Source organism: Hydra vulgaris, chromosome 07 (genome assembly GCF_038396675.1).
Source record: "Hydra vulgaris chromosome 07, alternate assembly HydraT2T_AEP".
NCBI classification, from domain to species: Eukaryota; Metazoa; Cnidaria; class Hydrozoa; order Anthoathecata; family Hydridae; genus Hydra; species Hydra vulgaris.
Window position 1 is genome coordinate 27,785,001 of NC_088926.1, and position 26,494 is coordinate 27,811,494.

Here is a 26,494-nt window from a genome sequence, read left to right on the forward strand (position 1 = left end):
AATGCTCAAACAAAAATGCAAAAATATTATGCTTCTAAACAGATAAAAGGGTGTAAGTCATTTTCATTTAAAATAGGTGACAAAGTTTTATTAAAAAATTGTAGAAAAATTGGTCGTAAAGGGGCCCAATAAGAGCATGATTGGCTTGGATCTGCTACAATCACAAGCTTTAAACAAAATGGTGCTGTTGTTACTTGTAATGGAAAAGTTTAGAATATATTATATGTATACCACAGGTATGTACCGTGGGTGGAGGGGGGTTGGGTGCGATTGACCCTCCTTTTTGTTGCAATCGCCCTCTGTTTCCTACCAATTGCCCTCTGTTATAGTAGCAAATGAACACATTGCATACTTTAAAAATGAATTCATTTGCTACTATAAACTGCCTTTTTTATTCAAAAATGACCTCCCCCCAGCCTAAAATATTATCAAATGTATATCATCAAATTTTGTTTAATATATTTAATACATCATTGATATTATTACTATATATTTATTTTTTAACATTTATCGCGAATAGGTTTGCGCAGAAAAAAGAGTATCCATTTTGAAAACTTTTTTAACGGGCTAACTTTTTAACGCCGTTAAGCGTTAAAAAAGTAGTCATTATTTAGCGCACGCGCAGATTTCACTGTTTGTAAACTTTTTTAACGACCAACTTTTTTAACGCAATAACGGCGTTAATTTTTGTTCAAAAATCTACCGATTGCCAGTTTGCGCGTGTTTTCACACTTACAGTCATAGTAAGTGGAAACCATGTGAAAATAACAGTTAAATTTTAATAGACTAATCAATATCAAAAGTTTTTGTGAATGGTTTCTATCGGTCAGACATTTTGCGCTAAACTTGAATTTGATTTATAAGAAAACAAAGCGTATGTTTATGTAACTCATTCTCATTTTTTTTAACTATATTTTAACTAATTTTTGTAATATATATTAACTATAAAAAATATTACAAAAATTGGACAATTATAATTGCATAAATGGACAATTATAATTGTACTTCTGAATAAAAATTAATTATTAAAAAACTAAAAATGTAAAATAAATATAAATATGTAAAATAATTTTTTAAACTTAAAATTTTGTAAAACACCAAAAATCTCCAAAAAAATTTAAAGAAATTATGAAATATAAGTAATCTAATTAGTAAATAAAATAAAGGGACAATTTTTCTTAGAAAATGCGACTATGAAAATTATTTTAAATTGATTTGAAGTTGAAGGTTACCTAAAGGTACCTAAAAAACAAAAATTAAAAATTACAACTGTCCTATCAAATTATCATACATGTTCTATTTTCATTCAATTTGTAAATTCTATTTCATAAATCTACACACACTGCAATTTGCATAGCTTGTTTAACAGCAAACACGGTCGTTTACGAGCGTTATGTTAAGGTGCGCATGTGCCACAAGTTTTAAGAAATTTCAGAGATTTTATTTTGGCTGCGGTTTTTAGCTACATAATTTTTTTTATATAGCAACTGTTTTTTTAGTTTATTTTTGTAAAAATTAATGTTGCAACCATATTACTGATCTAAATCAATAAATAAATGCCTTTTTTTTATTAGTAAATAAATACGCTAAACAATTATTACTAAATGTTTTAGTTTGTATTTTGGCTAAAACTTTTACTTGTAACATTGAGTGATTTGTGTAATTTTTTGAAATAAATTTTGAGAATTTCTAACTGTACAAAATGATAAAAAAAATTTTTTATTATTATTACTTTCTTTATACTTGACTATTTTTTGGTCGCTGCTTAAACTTAATTTTTCTGTAAAAATCTATTTTAACTCGTTTAGCTTGTTTAGAGCTTAGTTTTTTTAACAATTTAAATTCATATTAAAACTAAAAATTATTCAAGTTTAAATGTTACTTGGTTTTTTTACATATAATAAATCTAAAATAGATCTATTTTTTATATATACTATTTTTTAGATGACTATAATTGTCGTCATATTATCAACTAGGAAAAATTAAATCACAGCAGTCAAGTTTTCTAATTACAAACCGTGATCCATCAATATGGAATCGTTTCCAAAATAAAAATATTAAAGACCTAAAAAGCATTTCATCGCTTAAACAACAAACTAAAATGCATCTCCTTAATTCCTGACATATATATTATAGTTTACAGTATTTGTTTTCAGATTTTTTTGTATTTTTTCTTTTTTTTCATTTTTTTCTTCTTCTTATGTGTTTTAATTTTATTAAATTTTTTATTTTTCTTTAAAAATTAAAGTGTTTTTTTATTTTTATTTCAATGAGTGACTAAAGGGGCTCTACGAAAAGGTTGTGATGATAAACGCATCATCCTTACCTTCTTTGAGTCCCTGACTGATTATAACAGTTTATATATATTATAAATTAAAAAGATTAAAAACGTTTTTTATAAAGGTTTTTTATGTTTACGATGCTATTTATTTTATATGAAAAATTGTAATATTGTTTAATCAGCGAAATAAAAAGTTAAATAATAAATGATAATAATATTAGTGGTTCCAGTATTTCAACCCTATAATATTGGAAATATTGGAACAACTATTATGATGACAATTATAGTCTTGTAAAAAATATTTAAATATGGTTTGTTCTTACTAATTTAGATACCAAATTGCATTAGTAGCTGGTAATGTACAGTTAGACAATGCTTGTTGATATTTATTAGTATTATATATGATTTTATATTTATGTTAGTTTGTGTTTTTATAACATATATTGTTCAAGGATTTAATTTTTTGAATTTATTTAATTTTATATCAATTTTAACTTTAATGGTATTAAAGTGAGTGTAAATTTTATTGCTAATTTTGTTAGTATTTTACTATAGTAATATATACTTATATATATACTTTTTTTCATCGTTAATTTTGTTACTATTTTCTCTTGTTCTTTCATTAAGATTTCTAAAGTAGACTTTTTTCAGTTTTCATTGTCTAAAAAGTGCCTTTATTTAGTATTAGTTTTTTTTTATGTAAGTTGGCATTTAATGAAAACGGTGAAGGAAGTTCATTTCTAAATTTTATTGGTTCAAATTTATTATTTTGTTTAAATTTTTTTCTCTAGATGAATCTAACCGAAGCGATTTTATAAAATGATTTTATAAAACAATTCAAGAAAACAATTTGATCATTAAAAGTGTCATGTACTTGCGTGACAGAAGCTGAAACTAGGTTCTACATATTTTTAAAGTTTAAAAACTTTAAGATTTAAAATCTATGATTGTATAAAATAGGCACACTATATGTATAATTGGTATATGCTACTTATCTACAGATTGATTATATTGATGGATTTTAGAAATTCAATTAATAATTAAATCAAAAATTCAATCATTATGATACAACTTTTTAAATTATGTAATACTGAGAGATAAATAAAATTTATCTATGATTATTTTGTTGTTGTTGTTGTTGAAAATATAGTTAATAAATTTTATATCAACTTATTTCCCTCCCATGGGACACAAAGCTCCACCATCTAGCAAACCTGGCCTTTGAGCCAATGTACAGATTCAAACATGTTTACTTTAAGTTTAGAGATTTTAATAGTGTACACTATAATGTATTAAAATTATACTCTCAAATATTTTTAGCTCCTCAATTAAACTATTAATATTATACAAATAATGAGTTTAACTTATCTTCATTTCTTTTTTCACGCCCTTTTAGACTACCGGTCTTAAATACAGAAAAATGTTGAATTAACAAAAACTTTTGATCCTGTTTGTTTTTATTGTTTTAAAACTATACCTGGGGGTAATGATTTTGTAGCTATAAGGCTGTTCAAGTAATGTGTTGAAAAATAATTGTGAAATGTGGAGGACATAGTATTTGAAAGAGCTTATTGAGTAGGACCAATAGAACTACTATATACATCTACGCCTTAATTTATGAAAAAAAAAACAACCAAAAAGCATAACATTAAGGAAGGTGTCATCTTATTGATATTTTTACAACCTGCAATATTTATAAAAACTAATAGAAATAAAATGTTTTCATATTTTGAATATCTTATCTTTTTTATGCAGGTTATATGAAAATATCTTGAAATGATATGAATAAAATCCAAGTCTAAAATATATATCTAAATATTAATACGGTAATGAATAGTGCGCATAGTTTCACCAAATGTTTCGCCTATTGTTCGTATTGTTACTTACGGTTCTGTATTCTGTAAAATACACTATTTCTTAGTTTTTAAGTAGTTTATAGACTTTTTTATGCGCGGTTACATTTTCCATGCGGTCTTTCAAGTTAAGTCAGCTTGCGAATTTGAGATGATGTGCTTTTATTTTCAAGAAGAGTTGATGTTGTTCATTGTTTAAAACAAACATTTAAATAATCGTTTGTGTGTTGTTGGTTGTTTTTATTATTCTAATTTTTATAGCCTGTTTTCATTTTTTAGAAGAAGTTAGAAATAAAATGTCTGGTAAAACTAGTTTTTTTAGTACAATCTAAACATGAATGCTGTAATTTATCTAATCTTCTAAATATGAATACTGTAATTCAATAGTGTTAGTGTCGTTTCACTTTCTTTTTTAATAAAGAACTTTCTAGGCTTTTCTAAAAGCGTTTCTTTACTCCACGCGGTCTTTCAAGCAAGGTCTTCCAGCCGATTAGAGCTGATAAATTTTTAGTTTCAAGTGGAACTGATGTTGTTCATTGTTTAAAAACTAAAATTTGTTTGTTGTTCGTTGTTTTTATTTTTCTGTTTTTTTTTTTAGAAGAAGTTAAAACTAAAATGACTCGTAAAAAAATTTTTTTTAGTACAATGTTTCTTTTTTAGTAAAGTGTTTCAGTTTTGTCTTCAGTCTTTTTAGATCATTTTAAGCAAGTATTGTTTCATTTTTTCAGAGCAGTTAGAAGGAGCTGAAGGCCTTTTTAGTAAGTATATAGTGTATAGTAGTTTATTTATAGTTTATATTAGTAACATAGTTATATTAGTTTATTTATAGTTTATATTAGTTTATATAGTATATAGCAGTTTATTTATAGTTTATATTAGTTCAAGTTTATTTATCGTTTATATTAGTAAGTTTATTTATAGATTATAGATTAGGATTAATGAGAATACAAATTTTTTTTTAGACAGGCTAGCTGACAGCGACTTAAGTAAGTTTTATCATTTAGATTTTATTTGAGTACAAATGTAGCATTAACAATTTTATTGTATATAATTTTATCTCAATTTTTATTTTTAGACAGACAGGTAGAACTCAGTAAGGACTTAGATTTTGTAGATTTAAAAACTTCTTTTGAATATTCTTAAAGCATTGAATATGTTTTAAATGTTTTAATAAATTTTGTCATTTAGGCGTGGTAGCATCATCAGTTGGTGCAAGTGGTAGTAATGTCTTTTATTTTATTTTACAGCAAATAGTAATGTTTTTTAATTTATTTTAAAAAGAATCTATAAATATTGTTTATTTAAACATAATCATCAGGATAAAATAGATAAGATAGATAAAATAGCTATTTTATTAAATATTTTTTTATTTAGTTATAACTTCAGTTGCACCAGCCACAACAGGTAACTTCGTACATTTATTTTAATATACTTGAACTATATTTGTTACTTAACTTTTCAAGCAATAAATATTGTTTATTTCAACATTATTGTCAAGATTATATAAATAAACTTTTTATTTGGTGATTTATTTTAGTTGCTTCTGGATCAACTTTAAATAATGGTAACTCATTAATTCATATTTTATTATAGATAAATGTAGATAGAAAAATGTAAGTTGGAAATTTTTGTAGATTTAAAAGCAGTAAGCTTTTTTCTAACGGTTCTTTCTATTTTTGGATTAAATCCACTATCACTACATATGTTCTATGTTTATATAATGTACTTTAATAATTTTTGTCATTTGAAAAAAAATATATCTATGTTAAATTACACCAGGTTGTCAAAAACAGTTATAGTTTAATGATAATGTTGTAGACTGTTAGAGGAGATTATAGATCTTTGATCTATTTAATCTATTTAATAACCTACTACCAAAGGGAAAATTTACTATCAGTTGTTTGTTTCTTTTTCTGTTTAGTTGACAACAATGAAGAGAGAGGTAGTATGTTTAAAAGGATTTTTATTTTTTTATAAAGTAACTAAAATGTTTTTTAAAATATTGTTTTTGACTTGAAAGTAAAACAGTAGGTTTTTATATTTTTATCCAATAAGCCCAAGAACTTATTGTTCTTGGGCTTAACTAAGGTAATACTTTTTAAAAATTATATTGTCAATAATAGAGAAGAAATTTAAAATTCTCATTAAGACAGCTTCTTATTATTTTACCTCAAGTTAGTTTAATTAAAATTTATTTTCTTTAGTTGATCAAGAGAGAGCTAATAAAGGTATTAGTTACATTAGTTTAGTGAATTTATTTTTAAAAAGTTAAGTAGATATTTTAACGTCTATACATTTAAGTGCTTTTATTGTTTAGACACAGAATTGAAGACTGAAATAAGTCAGTGTTTTTGCTATTAAAGTAATTGCTAATAGGAATTTGTTTATTTGTACTGTAACTGGAATTTTAAAACTTCAAGTACTAAAGCTTTATTTTCTTTTTTTTTTTAGGAGAGTTGGAAAAAAAACTAAGTATAAATTATGTGATTAGTATAGTTAAATAAAGCATTTATATCTGTACACTCAGTAGTCCAAGTCAGTTGTCACGTTTTAGAAATTGTCCAGGAGAAAGTAAATAGTAAAATAATTAGTCTTTATTGGCTTTTTTATTCTTTATGGTTAAATTTATGTTTTATTTAATTTGTCTTGAGGCACATGAAATATAATTTTGACAAAAATAAAAAGTGAAATTAAAAAAAGTGAAAAGTCATTTCTGAACTACAGACGTTTTTCCTTTGAACATTGTGGGGACACCAGACCCTTTATATTGACAAAACTTTGTTTCACATTGTTGCAGGAAAACAGTCTTTATACCTATGTAGATACTGAAAAAATTAAAAAGGTCTCATACATAACTCATTTTCACAAAAAACTGGATAACCGACCTTTGTCTTCTGAGGTACAGATATTAAAATTTAAAGTTTTTTTTAGTTTTGGTTTAGTTTATAGTTAATTTTAGTTTAGTTTTAATTAGTTTTAGCTTCAGTTATCTTTTATCTTACTTTAGACAACTTCATGGAAGAAATGAGGGGAATAGGTAAAAAAAATTATAGTTAAATATTTATTTATATGTAAATATAGTTCTATCAATTATTCTGAGGTATATTTTTTGTCTTTAGTGTCTGGTAGAAGCATAACTGGTAGGGCTGTGTTTTAAATTTTATATATTTTTTACGGAGAAATATGTGCAATAGGTGAAAGAATTATTTAATATAAATATGACATTTTTAAACTGTTTGCATTTTACTCATATTTTTATTAAAATTAAATTTCTCACAAGTTTTACTTTTTTTAATTTACTTTTTTTAAATTTATTTTTAGCATCCTCTTCATCCTGTGAAAATGGTGAGGTTATGCTTTATATTTTGATTAAAAAAAATTGTAAATATTTTTAAATTTTATTATATCCTTCTATTTGTAATTTTAGAGTCGTTAACATTTGAGGAATACAAAAGATATCGCTCCCAACACCCAGGGCCTCTCTCGGAGAGGTCCTTCAATAAGTGGCAAAGTAATGGCGGTATGGATGAGCCATCCTTCAAATGGAGGGCTCATCCATACCGGGGTGTTGGGAGACACCGAAGAAAAAACAGCAACCAAAAGGTTGTAAATGTCTTCTATCAGTGAAGATAGAAGACAATAAAAAATTTTTTTTTAATTTGTAATTTTTTATTTTTTATAATATACTATTGTTTGTATTTGGTTTGTTTTTGTCTTTTTTAATTTAAATTTTATTTGTTTTTCACCAATTAAACTTGAATATAGTTAAATTGATTCACTACCCAATCATCATAATAGGATGCTACATTCTATTTGTTAAAAATAATTAATTAGTAGTTTAATTTATTGAAAACACTGCTTTTTAAATTTACTATAAGCCAAGACTATTTAGCTATATAAATGCAATTTATTTATATCTATTTGATTTTTTATCTTTAATGTTTTTAGTTTGGCTCCTTGAAGCATTTTTTTTTCTTTTTAGTTAAAATATTTTAAATCTATTGTTATTTCTTTTAAATATAACTAAAGTTTACTAAAAGCCAACGTGTGAAATAACGTCATAGAACAACACCGACAAGTTGCATCATGACAGCAGTTTAAGTATGACAACAGGCTACCAAAAAGCAGGTAAATTGTTTTCCAGTTTGTTTGTTTTGTTTTTCTTTTATGTCTACTTATCTGTTACAATTTTTATTTTAGGTTTGTCATATGACGCATTAATGCAATATAAAAGATCAAAGTTTACATATTTTTTACAATTTGTAATACACATTAGGGTAGAGCAATTTTGAAAATTTTTGAAATTTGATTTGCCTGAGCAGCAAATCAATATCTTTTGGTGAAAAAAGAATCTTACTCTTTTTTTTTTTAGTTTAGATGAGTTCTTGAGGTTCCTCTTTGGATTCTAAATTTTTGATGGGTCCTAATATTGTTCAAATTTTTTTTTTCTAAACTATATCAACTTGATACTTAAAAGAAGCAAAATAATATACTAATAATATTAGGACCTGTCAAGAATTTAAATTCCAAAGAGGACCCTCAAGATCTCATCAAAATCAAAAAATATTTTTTTACTTTTATCTTATAATTAATAGATATTGATTCGTGTCTCAGTAATATTGGTTTTTAAACTCTTTATTTTTTTGCTATGAAAATCGCTATATAATTCATAAATAAATTACGTTCACTTCATAAAAATCTTATTAATTAAAGTTCATGTATAAAAAATATAACAAGAATTTAGCTTTAATCTTTCGTCAATTTAAGGCATGATGAAGTGTTATTATTTTGTGTCAGTAACTAAAAACGTATTGTGTTGAACTTAGTAATGTCTAGGAAAATGGTTCGGCCATACACTGGTATGACCTATGTCAGTTGTAAATTACTCAAATAACGTTAAATAATTGGTAAATTAATTTATTTTAATTTTACAGATGGTTTAATTTTTTAATTTGAAGGCGTTTTTCTTACAGAGTATTAGTTAAGGTTTCGCAACTTTAAATTGTGGAAAACAGTCACTATAAATTAAGTAACAGGCCGACCGTAACCCGTATTACGGGTATCATTCTGCTAGTATTAATTAATTTGCACAAATATAATTTCTGAAATCGAGATATAATCAAAATGCAAAAGGATATTCAAAAATAAATTGAAACCAAAAAACTTGTTGCTTGAACATTCTTTTTGATGTTTGCCAGCACAATTTTTTTTAAAAAAAAGCCATAAAACTGAGCAGCCTTGCACAACAAACTTGAAAAACAAACTAAATTGTTTTTGTTTTTGAACATGCAACATATAAATGGATTTTAATGAATATAAATGAGAGAAACACAGTTTTTTAAGATATACACCAACATTTGTATGAAAAGTTAATAATATAAAACACTTAAATCTGTAAAAATAGAAAATTTGTGAACACTTCAGATCATTACTCATATAATGTAACATATTCAAATAGTCGTTTGAATGTACTAAGTACAATTCCTAAAACACTATTTTGTAGCTGTTTATACTTTTTATTTACAGTAGTACCAGTCTTTACATTCCGGGAGGTCTTTCAATAATAAAACTGTTGTAATCAATAATAAACTTTGATAATCAAAATGTTTTTCAATCTAATAATAACTTAATAATAAGTTAATAACATGTGACCAAGTAAAAAATTTATCCTTCATAAAAATATTTAATGAAGTTACAATACAACTATACATAAAAAATTGCAGAATAAAATCCAGACAATTTTTAAAATTTAATCAACATAACTTTGAAATTCATGAATACGAAATAAAACAGAAAACAAAACAAAAATATAAAAGTAAAAATAATAAATAATATAAACAAATATGAAGATCTAATAATAAAAAGATAAAACTTGGAACTTCAAAAACTTTCAAGCATTTTTTTTTTTCTCACAAAGCCTGCTTACCTCAGCCAAACAAAATAAAAAGTAGTAATTAGTGTGTTTAAATATCCTAATAACGCAATAACGTAGAATAAACATAAACTTACTTCATAAAATGATCTGATTTCACACGTTGCAAGTCAAGATATTTGTAAACATTAATACCTACTAATAAATATTATTTTTATGAAATATATTTTATCAACTATGAAATTTTTAATTTTATAGTTGATAATACTTGACATTTAAAATTTTTTAAAAAATTTTTTATATGTCAAGTGACAAATAAATAAATAAAAAGTTGTATAACAATTACATTTTAACATTCAAGATAAAGCCTTAAAAAAAGTTTTTTTTTTTTAATCAAATAAAAGAATATTTTTTTTAAATGGCTGCCAATTTTATGAAAATTAATCAAAAAGTCACATAGAAACATTAGAGATAAATTCATGCTTATCTTTTACTTCATTTATAAAAAAATTTGGCAAAAGGTCCTTATTGTTAGGTCTATCACGGCTGTTTCAAAGTGGACATTCGGCTTTTTGTTATTTTTTCAAAATAATAACATAAGGGGTGTTACTAAAATTTGCATAACTTTTAAAATATTTAAGATAATTTCGTTCTGTAAAAAGAATATGAACACGAATTAAATGTTTTATATTTTAATATTTAATGAATTATTTACAGCTTGCTCTGATTTTTAAATAAACGCACAAAATGACGAACTTGGCTGAATTTCGAAATTCTAATGGCACTTTTTAGCAAAAATAATCAAAAAATAATATTTCTGTTGACTTATATGTAATATAAACATAGTTAGACTAATTATAAAACATATTTATTTTAGTTACATCAAATGTGAAGGGAAACAGGCACTATAATAGGCGGAAAAAAAATATCGCAAAATTTTATTTTGCGATATTTTTAACTTTTTTTTTGTTAAAAAACTTTTCTTAAAAAAGATTTTTTTTGTTTAAAAAAAAAAATTAAAAGTTTCGTATTATTTTTGCTTTCCAACGTATAATAATTTCTTGAAAAATAACACATTCTTTATAAATATACATAATATAGGCAATTTAAATAATTTGATAACTCGTTTTTGTGGATTGTCATAAATAATTTGTTTATTGTTAATATCATGAAAAATAACTTTGCGTAACTTTGTTTATTTTATACCTCCAAAATTTGTCTCGCCGAAACAGTTGTTTCAATAAAATTCGTTAGTAAATAGCTTGGGAAGTAAAGCAATAAAGTTACGTCATCGCTTAGAAATGTCAACACAAGTTTAAGCGTAAAACTAAAAAAATTGGTTATAAAACATACTAAGTATACCAAGTTTAAAAACATATTAGATAACATAGCAAGAGGTACATAAAATCATTTCTATATCTTCATCTGCATAAAAGGTTGAAATTTCAATAACTTACCTCATCCATCAAAAAGTTAATATTTTACATTTAAATGAAATAAATTTAAAAGTATAAATGCATTAAAAATTGAGTTATAGTAAAAAAATTACACGGATAACGTAGGAATCTGATAGAATAGACATTCATTGCAAAGTATTACAAATTTTAACCATCAACCATGTAGCTATGCTATCAAATCTTAGTTGGCCCAAGAAAAGTTTTCCGTAAAAATCGCCAATAACAAGAAAAGTGATCCAAAATCATATAAAATATTTAAACAATGTTTATTTTTATTCCGTTTCATGCAAATATTTATTTAACAAGAAAAGATAGATCTATCATATTATTTTTATTTAAACATGAAAACGTTTATAGAAAAAAAAAAGTATTACTTTAAAGTTATTGAATTTTTATACTTTATATGCGGAAACTTTTCTTGCTAAACTCGTGACGTAATGCCAATTTTAAATTGCGTGAAACAGCCGTGCTATATTTAGTTAGAGATTTTAAAGTTAATTCATTATTTTAGGTTTTAAGACTATTTGAAAATCAAAAATATCAATTTTTACAAGAAAAAAAAAGATATCTCAAGATATATTTATCAACTTTCAAAATCTCTAGCAAAAAAGAAAGATATTTAATGCAAGTATCAATTTCAAATGGTTTATCGAGCATATTTTTGTTGATTTATTTATTATGATTAAAATAATGCGAAGAATGTATAAAAATACATATATTCTTCCATGAACAAAAAATATAACTCCTATTTCAACATATTAACACATTGAAACATACAACTTTTGGCCAATTAAACCATGATTCTTGGTTACGTAACTCCATATTTTAGTGTAGACTGAACCAAACGTTAAAATATTCCAGTCTACACGACATTTACTTTTAATATTCGCGCGATCAATTCGCGCTGAAAGATTTTTGGCAAAAATTAATGCCGTGGTATACTTGGTCATGATAAGTATATTTCACTCTGACCATTTTATTAATTTCGATAAATCAAAAAAAAAGCAAAATAAAAAGTCTTTGTTTTGAGTTAAAGATTTAGTTCAATACCTTATAACCTCTATAAAAAACAGAACCAAAAAAAAAAAAATGCGGGGAGGGACCGTATTATTTTTTTCTATTACAAGTTTCTGTTAATTTTTTTTAGACCATCTACAGCATTTTAGGACTCTTGTTCCGTTACTTTTGAGGAAAAGTAAAGTTTCCATGTAAAATCTTTTTTTTATAAGAAAGAAAGTTGTCTCTTTAATGCGTATTAAACACACCGCCTTAACTAATTTTTGTAACGTAAGTATCTCTATCACGACTTGCGCGCAAAAAATTTCCGATGGTGTTTTTATGTTTTTAGAAATTTTAAAAAGCTTTTTAAATAATTCTCACCTTTTCGTTTGTAATATATTTATATATTTTATGTAATATATTTGTATGTAATATATTTATATATTTTATGCATATAATATTAAAAGCCCTTTTAAAATATTTTAGTTTGTATTTTAGAAAACTAGAAATAATTAAAAAAAATAATTAAGTGCGTAAGCGAAAGGTTTTGAACCCACACGAAACACTTTCACCACTTTGGCATTCTTTATCATCTTTTAAAACTGTTTGATAAACTAAAGACTTATTAAACTTTATAAAAAGACATATAAATGCTATTAATCAAAATTAAGGTGAAATTGCCGAAATGAAATTTTCAAGTAAAAGTAAATCTGTAAAGTTTGATATAATTTACATAACTTGATGTTTATTGTTAGATATTTGCAAAGACTTTCCTTCAAATAGATAAAATACGAATCGTTACGGATTGTGCTTTTAAAAAAATTCCTAACTGCTTAAAAAGTAATAATGTCTAAAAGTGTAAAATAAAAGAAAATTTTATTTACACATTTCTTAACAAATTAACAAAACATAACAGTTTTCGATAGTTTTTAATTGTATGACTATATTAAACAAACACGTATTGATGGTTTTCTAGTTTCTAAACTTCCTTATTACCTTAATATTAGGTATTTTTAACTTTTTATTAACTTTAAAAATTATAAACTTAATAAAATGGTTTATTAAAAACAAAAAATTAAAGTTTTCAATTATGTTCTTAATATAAATATGTATTTTAAACCCCCCGTACTGTTTTAAAAAAGTTATGGTCGCCGCGTGGCAATTTCAAACCATTAGCTTGCCTAATTTTTTAGTTTTTGTCATTTAAAATGCAAAACAAAAGCATCTTTCTTTCTTTCAAAACAAACTTCTTTCTTCGAAAGTGTTTTATTTTGTATTTTAGAAAAATTGAAAAAGATTTAATGAAAAATAAATAGAAAATAAAAAAGTAGTAGGAGCCGAAGTAGTAGGAACCTCCGTATCTCAATCCCGGCGTGCTCTCCACTAGACTACGCAGACATGTTTAACATGTGTTCTAAAACTATATAACAAATAAAAAACTAAAATGAAATAAAATTAAGTGCCAGGAGCGGATCCAGGCTGTAGCAAGTGTAGCAATTGCAACAGTCAGCTCAGTTTTTTTTTTTTTTTTTTTTTTTTTTTTAAATTTGTTTTCATGCGAAAAAGAAAAATAATTTAAATAAGATATGGAGGTTACAAGTAGTCAAAATGCGGCGCTTCAAAAATTTACTCAAAATCGTAGCTGAGCCAAGTTGACTATGTTACGGAAATATTTCATTCAGAAAAATAATTGCTTCACAGAAAATCCCATGTTTCTAAGGGGTTTTGTCTCACATGCCCATAAAATTTTAAAAGAATGTCAAACATTTCGAAGCGTATCAACTTAAATTAAACTGGGAGTTTAAAAAAATGGCAAATTGACTTTAGCAACTGTACCAAAAGTCAAAGTGTCATACTTTGAAACAACTCTATACATACCCCCGATAATTTATCATACATTGAACCTATTTAACTACGACCTCTTTATTAACAAGGAGGTCTTACATAGGGACTAAAAGTAATCAAGCGAGAACCTGTAGCAAAAAAAAAAAAAAGTGTAGCTAAGACACAAATTCGGTTAAATATCAACTTTCCGTTTATTAAACTTTTTTTAATGAAGTGAATAGCAATCACTAAACGAAAAGGTTTTATAATTATAAAGAATTAAGTCTGTTGGTTTCTTTATTTAGTCTATTATGAAAATAGTGTAATTTGTCTATGTTTATAAAAAATAGTGAAATGTGTTTATTACTGTTCTGCAAGTTATTTATCATTGAAGAAGTGAAACGATTTAAAAACGTTTTAAAAAATTTATAAATTTCCCAGAGACAAAGAGTAAAAAAAACTTTTGATAGAATATTTACCTATTGCGAGTTTTAAAACACTTTATTATATGATCTGATTGACATCAAAAAAAGGTTAAACCAAAATAACATTTTGCACAGTTTTCCTCTTTGATTGATTTTTAGTTTGTTCTAAAGTTGCATAAAACTTTTTACTACTTTTTTTTAATTTGGAAAATTCTACTAGGAACTATTATTCTCTGTGACAAGGTGTATGTTACAAAAATGTTATTGTATCAGGAAGTTGCTGTTTTTGAAAAACCAATGATATAAATTCTCTTTCGAAAAGTGTTTTAGATGTTATGATAACTTGTAATACAAATATGTTTGAATATATGTTAGATAGTCCTAAATTTCTATTGAAAATGTTGTGAAAACCTGTAAACAAATAAGTTCCTAATTTTATGTGATCAAATTTATTTAACTTTAGAATCAATAAGAGAGTCAAATAGCAAACCAAAGGCTATGTGATAAAAATCTAACTCTAACATTTTATGAAAAATCTTGGTTAACTACAGAAGGAACTCTTTTGTTGTTTGACTTTTGTCAACGTTATCAAAAACATACAAAATAATGGACTCAGAAAGCAAAACGTTTTTTTTGATAATACTTACAATGTTCTTCTTAATCACCGTGAAACTTCTACTATCTCAAACTTCAACAAGACTGGTGATTTTGTTAAACTTGCTGTCACATAATAGAAACTTTTTAATTTAAAAAGTGTGGACATATATTTTCAAATCAATAATGATCAAAAAGCTTCCTCAAAGATCTAAATGATAAGCAAAGAAAGGTTGTTTTGGATTTTTGCGATACAGCATTATGCATGAAAAAAATCTGAAAATAGTCATAAAATGTCAACACATGTCACAAGGCATTTCACAAATTATACACATAAAGAAATAGTCTAGCTGATTAAAACGCTATTAAGAGAAATATTTTTGTTACAAGTATATTATGTTAGGAAAATTTGTTACAGAACTACTTGAAACAGAATTTAGAAATTTAAGAAAAGTATCTTTAGACAAACTTTTTAGGTGTTCTTTGAAATCAAGGAAGTCTCTTGTTTACATTAAAATGTATTTTGAAGTTGTGATTTGCTTAACAAATATGAAATTTTTGCCAGTGTTTTATTTTTTTAAACTTTCGTCAATATCCAAAATCATTTGAAATAGGTGGATTAAAAAGTCCTTTTGACAATACTGTTCAATGGCTTTTCTTTAATTTGATTAAAGATAAAGTTTTTTGCTTTTATTGTTTGCTGACATATGTTAATTGTATCGTTGTTAATTGTAATATGCATAAAGTTTGCTGTTTTTAAATTTTAAAAGCATTCCTTATTTAAAGCAATATATTTTTTATTGAAAAAGTTTGATTTAAAACCTGTTTCTTTTTTTCATTATTTGACAATAAGGTTTATTGTAATGAAGTAATAAAGTTTATTATTAAAAATATCAAAATACTTTGTGTTTATAAGTTTATATAAACTGTTACAGTATACATTTTAATTTTCATATATTTAATAAAGTAAGCCATTAAATAAAGCATAACGTGTTTTAAAACAAATTTTAATAAAATAAAAAATTAAATTTTAAACAAATTTAGATTGCATTTTCAAATATCAACCTCCAATTTTTTTGCAGAACAAACCATTTTCACAAATATTTTTAACAAATAGTTTGTTGATTTAAATATAGAGATAAATTTATATGATAATGTTTTGTGTATTATTTGGCATAAATACATTGACTGGCTATAGGAATACCAAGAACTAAATGTAAATACATCGACTAAGGATAAGGGTTCGGTCAGGGTTTTAGTCATTATTAAAAGTCATAGAAGACAAGTTAACTATCATTTCTTTAAAAAGTATTCAGTTTAACTAGATGGTTTTAACGTCGCGTAAATCAAGTAACGTTCTTCTGCACAGAACGGTTGGAAGAAGAATGTAGTGGTAGGGGACATCATGTATCACTATAAGCCACTGTACATCCAAGACTGGCGCAAATGATGTGTGATTACCTCCCACTGCACCCTATCAATGAACTTTGGTTAATTATGTTTGCAAATTTAGTTCATTTAGGCAAGCAAATCGGCATATATAGATCATAAAGTACAGACGGCAAACTTGGACTTTTAGAACTGTCGGCAAATGTGAAAAGCAAGGACTTTTTTTTTTTTAAGACAAAAAAAAAATTTATGGCATTTTTGCTAAAGGCAATAAAAATCCTGGATCCGCCCCTGAGTGCTATAGATCATATCTTGAAGAGATTTTGCCGCACTGCAATTATCAATAAACAGTAAAACTGTAAAACTTGATATCTATTTTAGTATGTTTTTAACATTTCATAATTTGAAGTTTACCTAAGTTAGATATTTGCATACACTTTCGTTGACTTTTCATATAAAAAAACTTTTTAAGCTTTTAAAAATGAACCGAAAATGCAAATGTCTCGCAACTTTCCAGAAATGTGAAATACTATCATATATTTTGGTATAAAAAATTACAGCATTAAAGTTATAAACTTTTTTCAAAAATCAACTCTACGCACTCTACTAACAACTTACTCTATTACTAAATACTACTAAATAAAATACTACTAAAATACTACTAAATAGTACTAAACTCTACCACTAAATACCAACTTTACGTGTGACGGTCGTAACGTTTACTTTCTTCCACTTATGAACAAAACAACTTCGTCAGACATAATTTGGTGATTATATTTAGCACATGTTAATATTATTATATACTGAGTTTCATAGTTTATACTTACAAGCATTTTTTATGTTTTTTTTTTTTTGTCGTGACGGTCATCAAACAACAAATAAAACAACCCAACCATCGATGTATAAATGATTATTAAAAGCAATATAAATTATGTTAAATAATGCACTATAATATTATTAAAGTTCTCACTAATGGTTTTACGATACGATTTTTAACGCTACTTAACGGAATGAAAATAAACGTCAAAACGCCTTTATTACAACCCTTGCATCTTAAAACCTTGTTATAGTTTGATAAAATGATTTTATCAAATAACTTTTTTGCCTAAATGTATTTTTAAGTAGTTAATAAAAAGATTTTTTTTCCCTCTTTTTCACAGAATTGCTCTTATATGTATATATATATATATATATATATATATATATATATATATATATATATATATATATATATATATATATATATATATATATACATGCAAGTAACCTCTAAAAAAAAATAGAGTAAAAAAGAATAGAGTTATAGAGCATGAAGGTTGTATGAGTCTGGAAAATATAAAGATGGGAGAAAATTTCAAAGGGTTAAAGTGCGGAGGAAAAAAACTAGAAAAATAAAAGTTTTTAGAACATGCAGGGAAATATGCTGTAAATCAATGAGACTTTGCTGAATGACAAATCAAGCGAGAATGAGTTTTAGTTTATGGAACTAAAGACGATAGCTCCTTTGAGCAGCGCCCATGGTAGTATTTATAGAAATGAGAAATAGATGCAATTTTACGACGATGGGAAAGAGGCACAAGCTTAGCAGAAAGAGCGGATCCAACTACGTTGAGAATGTATTTTTGGACCTTGTCTAGAAGAGAAAGAGCATCATTAGAAAAACCAACCCAAGTATGACCACAGTATTCCATACAGGGACAAGTAAGAGATTTGTAGAAAAGAGAATGAAATCAGGAGAGAGAAAATGGCAAGCACAATAAAGAGAATCAATTTTATCAGATGCTAGTTTAGTAATCGATTTCCATTCTATGGTTTCCACGAAAGGTTATCAGTTAACGATAATCCAGGAAGGCATATAGAAATAAACACAGTGAGAGGGTTGCCATTCATTATTATAGGAATGTCAACAGTACGGCAATAGTTGTTTGCAGTAAATAACTAAGTTTTGTATAAATATATTTTGTATAGCTAAAATTTACAAGTTACGGTGAGCCCGAATCTGTTACAGAAGTGAGATCAGATTAAAGATAGACTGCTGTGTTCTAAGCGATCGAAATATGAAGACTTTTCATCAAAACAGGAGCATAATAATAGGAGTATATAGTTAATTTGTCAAAAAAAAGAGTTACTTTAGACATAAGGTTGTTGGGAAAATCATAATTGTAGATAATAAAAAATAGGACCAAGGATAGAATATTGAGTTACCCCAGAAGTTACTGGAAATCATCACACCAGTTAGCAAATTAGTCGTAGAGCAAGGGGATCAAAAACCGTATTGATTGTCTGTTAGTAAGTTTTTTGACTCATTATGATGTGTGAAAAATTTGTTCTTAAAAGACTGAAAGACCTTTCTAATAACAGAAAAAAGACTTATCGGACCATAGTTGAAGGGATCAGAATGTTTACAGGAGTTTTTAAAAATTGAAACAACAGACGTTATTTTCTAGCAAACAGGAAAATGAGACTAAGTCAAGCAATTGTTAAATAATTGAGAGAGAATTAAAGAGAATTTTGGAAAATTTTTTTGTAAGACTATGACAGAAATGTTGTCTGAACCACAAGCCATAGAAGAGTTAAATCGAGATATGACTTTAGCAACGGAAGCTGTAGTGAATTTAACGTTTAACAATGGGTTAACCTGTTTAATTGTAATGGAATGACAAAAACTGCCATAAGATTCAAGAGTCAAATTAGAAAAAAAGTTCTTTGCAAATAGTTCTGCCTTATCTTTGGAAGAGGTATAACTGGTTTTATGAACTGATTTTGTTATCTCTTCCAAGTATAAGGCAGAACTATTTGCAAAGAACTACCTTTTCTAAATGATTTTCTAACTTGAAAATTTGGATCAGATTTCCGCAACTTCTTCCTATTTCCTGCGTCGTTAGATTAAGTTTATTTATTCGCTCTTTATACAAAAGATTTTTCATACAATATGCAACTTTCGTTGCTCTTCTCTGAATTTATTAAATATTAAAAGTATCTCCTTCTAGATGTGGTGTTCATGCAGGCATAGCAAATTCTAGATGTAGTCGGATATAAATGGTATATAGCTATTTCCATATGTGCTCGTTTCTTTAATGAAATGTATGCTTCAAAAACCCAAATATTTGCGGTGTATAAGTATTATAAGTGTAAGTAGTGCGATGATAGGGTGATTCCGAAAAGGAAGTACGAGAGAAAAGGTTTAAAGAAATTATTGCATGAGCAGAAGTACCTAAAGGAGAAAAATGAAAAAACTAGGCACAAGCTATGATCAGAGACCAGAAATAAATCAAGTAGCGAAGTTAAATGTTTAGGGTTGTCAGGAAAATGAGTCACAAAGTTAAATATCTAAGTAATAGATAGAGATATGCAGAAGTTATAGGCTTTAGTGCCAGAAAATATGCCTATTTTATGGATATTTCAAAAAGACAACAACCCTAAATAAACCTCTGTTCTATGATCCTAAAAAGTAAAGGATATGTCAATAACTATTAATTTTAATACTTTTTAGAGTAGTAAAAAAGTTGCCAAAATGTTTTGGAAGACCACATTTTTGCATTAAAATACAAATTTAAGCAAAAAAACAGGTTTATTCATTTTTAAGTAGTCTTATTATGTACAAATCTTTTTTCTCATATATAATCAGGGCCACCCAGAGGAGGGGGACTGGGTACATTTTACCTAGACACATGGACAAAAGGAGCACATGCAACCCTCAATAAAAAATTTTGTTCAAATTTATAATACTCATAAAGAACACTACTCCTTGGATTTGAAACAGAACCTAAAAGGCTCTTATTACAATTAGAATTTACTACAACAGACTTCAAATATTTATAGTTCTAAATTTAATTCAAAATAGAAAAAAAAACAAAAAAGAACTTTGTTATTATCACATAAAAATTATATCTTATTAAACATTAACATAGAAAATGTGTATGCATTAATGTATATGTATGTTTATAGTACTTTTATTTTAAATTTGTAAAAGTATACTATAGTTTCACGTTTTTTTAAAGACATTTTTAGCACTTTGCAAAATTTATATGTATTTTAAAACGGATTATTTACATATGTGCTTTTATACAAACACAGACAATATGTAAACTGGGCTCGGTGATTAGACTGTTTAAATCTTCTGCTTACTCCGGCCTACATTTACATATGTATTTATTGTAAACTATCAAATGGCAAACTATCAAATGGCAAACTTTTAAACAGGCAAATTCTCCAAAAAAGGAAGATTATTTGCATAATTTTAAATAAAAATTTAAAACAAAATAGAAGATTTTTTTTTGATAAAAATATTTTGAAAGATTTTTAGAATTTTATAACATGAAATGAAATTGAAATTTAGGTTAAAAGTTAAATGGAAATTTCACAATTTTTGTTTTATCTGCGTGGAAGGACTGATTGCAAAGGCTCCAATTTAAATATAGTTAAAATTCGAATTATATAACACTTATCTAAACAAAAGGGTTGTTTTAAAATATTATCGATATTTTGTTACATAAATTAGTTAAGTTGCTCTCATTCCAACACTTTTCAAATATTATTTCTCAGTACATTGATTTTTATTAAATTGATATCCTGAAATTGGATTTAATTCTTTTTCTCTTTAAATCCTTTGAGAATTAAATTCTATTTTAAAAAATTCATTTCGATTTCAAAAAAATTTCCTTATTTTATTTAAAAATAAGTATAACACATTTTAGAGTAAAAACGTCATCTCTAATTTTCGAAAGCATGACCCAAGGCAGAAAAAAAGTTGCATAAAAAGTTGTCGAAGAATGCAAGAACAAACGTACACTGGAAGAGTGTGGCTTCAATAAAGTTCAAAAACCTAATAACTCTACGTCCGACCGAGTAGTCAAGGTATAGGTTAACAGCCTTTTTTTTTATTCACAATCTTATATTTACGGAAAGAAGGACTAACAGAGACTTGCTTATCAGGAGTGGAACTGCAAAAGCTTTCGTTTGCTTTCAGTGCTCTGCTTTTTGACAAAAGCATAGTTTTGGCTCGTGATTTTAGTCTTTCCTCCTGATATAGAAAGGCGGAATAAAAGATAATATGCAAAACTTAGTAAAAAAGATTAAAAGCCACCAGTGCATTGTTCAACACAGAAATCACTACATCTTCTAGAAATCAGCCTTTGAAGCCTTAAAAAATCAGACCGGGATCAATTCATAATTTGAAAAATCAATAAGAAATGAGGCATATAAGTGGTATGAAGTTTTGGACGTCACTCTCCATTTAGCTTCGAGAATTCTAAGTATTCAAGTTGTGTTAGCAGTTTATATTCATAAAATAATTTTAATATTACTTAAAATATTAATCTAGATGTAATATTTATTTTAATGTTATGTTCATATTTTTCAGTTCCATCTAGAAGAAGTTTCTTCTAGATGGAACTGAACAAGAAACAAAAATACAAGCACAATATTTGAGCTAGAGAACTTAAAATGAGTTCATTATGGCATCTGGTGAAACGGTTTTTGCTGCTTGTATCGAAAAGGTCCACCCAACCATTTATTTTTCCATTATTATTGATGGAACTCCGGACGTGTCTCATACGGAATAAAATCACTTTCATTTTTCAATTAGTCGGCCAATGATCTGGAAACCAATGGATAGTAAAAGAGTGTTTTCTGAAAGTAGAAAATCTTGAGAAAAATAAGGGCTCTAACATTGAGATGCTGATTATAGATGTTTTTGATCAAGAAAGGAAGGGGCTAAGCCAAATTGGATTAAATCAAAGCCAAATTGTACGGGCCAGGGCTATGAAAACGGGGCTTATATGTTTTGTGCATACAAAGGAGTGCAGGCCATCATTCTCGAAAAAAATTCTTAAGCTTCATTCATGCCTTGCAGTGCGCAAAGTCTTAATCTAGCTGGCCTTCACTATGCACAATCCTCTATTGAAGTTCAGAACTATTTTGGCAACATCCAATTGTAACCTTTTTAGTAGTAGCACCATACACTGGAAAGTTTGGACTGAGGCAACTGGGCAGTCCTTTCACCAAACGTCCCAAAAAAGGAGTGCGCGCGTAGAGGCTGTCCGGCCATTTGTCAAAACAACCAAAAGATACACTGAAGTCCTTGAAACTTCTTGAAGAACTTGATTTAAAAGATCATTAAAAGAATTTAGTTAAGGCACTCAAAAAGTGGGTTCAATTATTTAAATTCATTGTAAATAGAGTGTTTATGTGCTGCGATAATTAATACAAAAATAAATATTGTTTTTATCAAATTGTAATGTGATAGTAAACATACGGACGATAAACAGTGATTTTCATGGTTAATTCAATATATCTAGGAATTCAAAGTTTGGAGAACGAAACAAATATTGACCTGGGCACCATAAAGTTTCTGTTTGGCCTGTTTGAAATTTCCAGATCATATATGGTTTGAATGACTTCGTTGTAAATGTCAATAAGAATTAATAATATTTGCCACACAGCTGACATTATACTGTAGGAAAAGACACTAATATAATAAATTGCTCCACGAATCTCGTTTCTAGTTTTTGGAGTAAAATTTAGCTGGAGCAATTCTTCCAAAGCCAGCTTTACTCCTGGAAGGTGAGGTACAAATGATTTAGCGCTCTCTATTCGATCTGACCACCTGGTGCCAGATACGAACAACCAATACGCTTTTAAAATATTTCCCATTTCTTCGGACAACAAATGAATAAGGTGTATAACGTTTGCATAGTTCCAAAGTAGATTATAGATACTGGAATACATTCATCAGCATCATTACCACATAAGTTAAGTGTGTGGCAGCCGCAAGGAAAAAACGTAGCAGTAGGACACTGTTCTTTTGTTATAGCTTGTGCTGCCTTTCTATTTGCTTGACTTATTTGAGGCATTGTCATAGCTTTGAGTTTAAAAATCAGCCAGTGGAATAGCCACAGCGAGTGGAATAGCATTACTTCCTAACGTTTTGGTAATCATTTTAGCAGTGTCAGAACTATTTTTGTCCTAACAACAAATTTCAAAAATTGTTCTACAATTTCATACCGCAATTCACGACGAACTAGGTAACATAAAATAAATGTTGTTTGCTCAACATGTGATGAATCTGTTGTAGAATCTACAACTATGGTGTTGTACTTTGCGGAATGTCTTTCTTCCAAAACATGCTGCTTAACAAGATTAGAACATTCTGTAATAAACTCATTTCGGGAATCATTTGAGAGATAATGTGTTTGTAGTCTTTCGCCCTTTTTTTTGACTTAACTGCTTTTGAACGAGCTTCTTTAGAATAGAGTACCAGTTAGAAAGCAAATCTATAAGACCTAAAAAGTTTCCATTATTTGAGTCACCAATGCGTTGCAAAGATCCCTGAAAACCAAGGCTGCGTTCTGTTAAAGAAAGGATAACATTATTAGTTCTTCTCAAAATTTGATACCATTTTGAATTGAAAGGCGTCGTTCTAATTCATGCCACGTTAAATAGCATTCTCTATGCCCATTACTATTTTCATGATCTGGAATCCTGTTAAATAACTTCTGTTAATTGGAACTTGCTGGCCAGTCTTCAACTGAAGTTATTGTTTTGAATGAAGTTATTGATTCGGATGCAATATCTAGCTTGGAACAGACACTGTTCCAAAATAACAGGTAAAGAAAGCAATATAAAGAAGCCTTATGCTTTCTCGATACAAGCCAGAAAACCATAAAAAAAAAATATTTTGTTCATGAATGCCATTTTTGTTTTTCACTTTTTCCAAATTTACAGAATTTTTTTTTTTAATTTAAATTTGCTTTTTTATTTCTAATTAAAAGAGTGTCTAAATTTCTTTTCTTTCATTGTGTATATGCGTTTCGGTTTTTCTTCTCTTTTTTATGCTCCCGATTTATGCACTTTGATATTTCTTGTTCGCAGAATCTTAAAAATGTTAAGTTGAAAAATCGATTAAAAAAAAATTATTTTTACTATATATATAAAAAAAATTGAAAATGAAATAATTGAAAATTGCGTGTTAAATCGATATATTATTGTTAATAACATTCTTTAAAATCTAAGATGTTAAAGAAATATATAAACTAAAGTAAATAAGTAAAAATCTATATTTAATTCATTCATTTTACATTCCCATATTTTATAAAGTTCTTTTTAAATTTAATACGATTTAACATTGCTTTAGCATAAGCGAACACTAACCAATGACAAGTTTTATAATTGCGGTGTAATGACTTTCTTTCTATTAGAATAATTTCTTATGAATAATATATATATATATATATATATATATATATATATATATATATATATATATATATATATATATATATATATATATATATATATATATATATATACACATATATATATATATCATAAGCTCCTAAACTCTTATGAGCCCTGGTGCGCCGCACTAACTGCATCCCCTCTCACAAGGCCTGACCTTAAATAATTGCAACTATATTTATGATTACGCTAGGAGTAAAATTCTCAAAAGAGTTTTACGGACCTGCAATGCTGGTAATAGTAGATTACATCTCTCCCTTATTCTTTATTTGTTTTCAATAAGTTATAGAGAATGGTTGAAAGTAATGGTGTTAGCCTCATTAGAGATCTTAATTTGCCGTTTCCTCTTGTATTATTTTAGTGATACGCACATGGCATAATACAGTAGATATATTAATAAATGACTTAGTTGCTGTTTTTTGGCTCTTATAATATTGAAGCTATTTTTTTGCTTTTTTTCTATTTATTGCTTTATTAACTTTAAATTATTTTATTTAATAAAAAAAATAATAAAAATGATTGATAAATACTGCAAGCGATAATATCGACTTACTTTTAAGTTATGTTAATGTCTGTCAACCATCTAATTGTTTCATTAAGTATTTAGAGAGATATAGACAGAGAGATAGCTAAATTGCATACGCACTCTTTGTCTTTAACATCCCCCTTTTCCTCCCTTGTACGCTTTGTACGTTTTTGGGTAAGCCCCTTCCTGAGTATGAATTTTATGGAAGACTCTTGAAATAACTTTGAAATTTCAAAATAAAAAATTGAAAGACTATACATTAAGAACATTAGAAAATATTTCAGTATTAGTGCAACATTTATCATTCAAGTTACTTGCTTGGCTAGTTTAAAGACCTAGCTCTCCAGGCAACGCATGATGCAACGCTTGCTTGACTAGTTTCATGACCTAGCCCTAAGCGATTGCTGTGGATTATAACATTAATAATTATTTAAAATTAGTTATAAGAGCAGGCAAAGTAGAATAAACTGAATTTTTATCAAAAAATGCAGTGTTTAATGGTAAATCAATAACTTTTATAAGTTAAGTATTTTTGTAAATAAAACATTAGGGGAGAAGGGGGCAGCTTTGAACAATGGCAGCTTTGAAAGAATAAATTTGTGAAGCGTTTATGAATTAAACTTATTATAATTAAATATTTTGTGATAATAATATCTACGCTCATAACTGTTACTTGTCTATTCTGAAATTTGATACAAATTGGACAATCTATTTGATTGGTTTTTTTTTGAGGATAATTCGCAAACATTTTGGTATAAAGTTATAAGATTTTCCTAACCACATTTTTACCAAGTGACAAGTTTTATGTTATATATAAGATAGAATAAGTCATAACCTTTACAATTTCACAGAAAATATCAAAAATTGAGCTTTGTCTTTTCAATTGTTCATCATGTGTAACTACTAAAGTTTTCGTGGTGATAATGCTTACAAACATATTCCTACTATGTTACCTTTTGAAGGAGCTTTACATTTCTGATAAACCAAAATACAAACCTTTGAAAAATTTAATTTTGTATAACCTCCAGTATTAAGG

At 26.9% G+C, this 26,494-nt stretch overlaps 1 protein-coding gene across 5 annotated transcripts in view; it reads right to left on the reverse strand.

Moving 5' to 3' along the window:
• The window catches only part of LOC136082386 (uncharacterized), a 19,947-nt gene extending 8,246 nt beyond the window's left edge, over positions 1–11,701 (reverse strand). For 2 of the 5 annotated variants that reach the window (XM_065801553.1, XM_065801547.1), the window contains exons 1-3: positions 11,556–11,701; positions 11,213–11,333; positions 10,144–10,204 (exon numbers count right to left, since the gene is read on the reverse strand). The gene's annotated coding sequence lies outside the window, so the exon portion shown is untranslated. The remainder of the gene's footprint in view (positions 1–10,143; positions 10,205–11,212; positions 11,334–11,555) is intronic. The other 3 variants (XM_065801548.1, XM_065801554.1, XM_065801549.1) reach the window with 3 other exon arrangements.
• Between the last annotated feature and the right edge of the window lie 14,793 nt (positions 11,702–26,494).